Consider the following 2017-nt stretch of genomic DNA (forward strand, 5'->3'; position numbering starts at 1 on the left):
GTGCTCATGTAGGGCACTGAGCCCTCCCCGAACGCCTTGAATCCTGTGGAGCAGAGCTCCACAGATTCTCCTCCCTCCCTTCCCCAGGCACGCCTCCCTCCCGCCCCCCAGCACGCCTCCCTCCGCCCCCAGCATGCCTCCCTCCACCCCCCGCCAGCCTCCCCCCTCCCCAGAATACTTCCTCCCCACCCCCACCCCTGCCCCCACCTACCGTGCTGCTGGTCAGCAGCTCAGCGCCATCCCAGCACCAGCCAGCGCTGGGCTAGCACAGGCGAGAGCCCAGTGGTGAGCCCCGCAAACATGCCTTACGGCACATTTGCGACTGAGCTTTGCGGCACGGAGCTGTGCCACCGAGCACAGGATTGGGCTCTAAATGTGGTGTTCTCTTATATTTAACAGGAGGAGAACAACTGTTCCTCTTCACCCCAGCCTGGTGTCTTTTCCACTGGCTGTTGCTGGTGTCCCGTCTACATCTGTTGTTTAGATTGTGAGCCCTTTGGGGACAGGGAAACATTTATTGATTTATTCTGCTATATAAATTGCTTTGTGAAAAACCTTTTGTTGAAATGCAATATAGAAATATTCCTAATAATAATAATATTCCTTCTTCTTGCAAAATGTAGGATCATGCATACACATATATGTATATATTCATGCACCTGAGTGACTGCAATTAAGACTGACTTCAGCTTCCAGTCAAGTCAGCAGAAAAGCGCACGGTGATCTTATTAAAACATGGATGCAGGACATTAGACCATAGAGGATAATGGAGGTGTTATGGCAAGGAAACAAGCTTGGGTGGTATTGTTTCTCACCCATCCCCATTGCTTTCAAAGGCATGTGTCAGTTGCTCCCTTCCCAGACAGTCAGACATGCTGTAAAAAGTAACACCAGCCATGAGAACTCTAAAAGGGGGAAAAGGACACGTCCATAAACAGGGATAAACATCTTTCTCTGAGCAAAGCTGTCAGATCCATTTAAGCGGAGGCCTGCGTGCTCTTTTCCTCTGGGGCCACTTTTTCCTGTCTGGAAACCATTGTGGCATTGCATGTCTGCTCCCGAGTGGCCACCATTGAAAGGTTTAGATAAGGCAAAAGGTTGAACTCAATAGGCGCATATAATTCCAGATCAAAATGGAAAGCTATACTTTTGTTAATCATCCTGACAAAGAAGGCCGTACTGGTGAGGAAATGGAGAGGAACCAGGAGTTGGGGGGGGGGGGTCCCAGAAGGCCAAATGCTGTTGTTAGCACTAGGAAATTGTTTTGTCTTCCAATAGTCTAATGATGTTCATGTGTTTAAGAGATATTTTTGAAACCTTTAGTAATGTGGCCTCGTTTAGCAAATAAATACGCAGACAGCTCCCTAAGAGGCCAATCCTGTGCTTGGTTGGCAACCTTCAGTCTCGAAAGACTATGGTATAAGCCTACAGCACCCGTTATTCCCAGGCGGTCTCCCATCCAAGTACTAACCAGGCCTGACCCTGCTTAGCTTCCAAGATCAGATGAGATCAGGCATGTGCAGGGTAACAGTTGCTGCTTGGTGCACCAGCTTACCAATGGCACACACTGTCACAAACATGCCATAAAGCATGTGCCATAAAGCAGGTCAGCTCCGCTCCATCAGATCCAGAGCCCCCTTTTGAACCACATGGTCTGAAATGAGACTCTTCGATTCTGGGGAAGCTCCAGAGCTGCTGTAGAATCAAGTAGCCCCACTGCGGGGCTGCTTCCCTTACCCAGGGGAAGGGGGGGAAGTCTCCTTCCCCCAAGGAGGTGGCGGCGGCCGCACAGGGCGCATTGGATACTACAGTCACAATTTTGGCGCCGTGGCAGTCTCATGCTCCAGATAGCTCAGGATTGGGCTGTAAGACTCTTGGAGATATTTCAAGGAAGTTCATGAAATGTCATGAAAATTCATGAGGAATATTCTTGCCTACTACTGATCACACTGCAAAGTCTGGAATGACAACGCCACAAGACATAGGTCTTGAGCACAGAGAGATCACCTAGTCTATT

The 2017-nt window shown here is 49.6% G+C and overlaps 1 pseudogene; it reads right to left on the bottom strand.

Annotated features, from left to right (window-relative positions):
* Nucleotides 1-1422: 1422 nt before the first annotated feature.
* LOC136637533 (5S ribosomal RNA) lies at nucleotides 1423-1542 on the bottom strand (annotated as a pseudogene).
* Nucleotides 1543-2017: the final 475 nt, after the last annotated feature.

The sequence above is a fragment of the Tiliqua scincoides genome, chromosome 1 (assembly GCF_035046505.1).
Source record: "Tiliqua scincoides isolate rTilSci1 chromosome 1, rTilSci1.hap2, whole genome shotgun sequence".
NCBI classification, from domain to species: Eukaryota; Metazoa; Chordata; class Lepidosauria; order Squamata; family Scincidae; genus Tiliqua; species Tiliqua scincoides.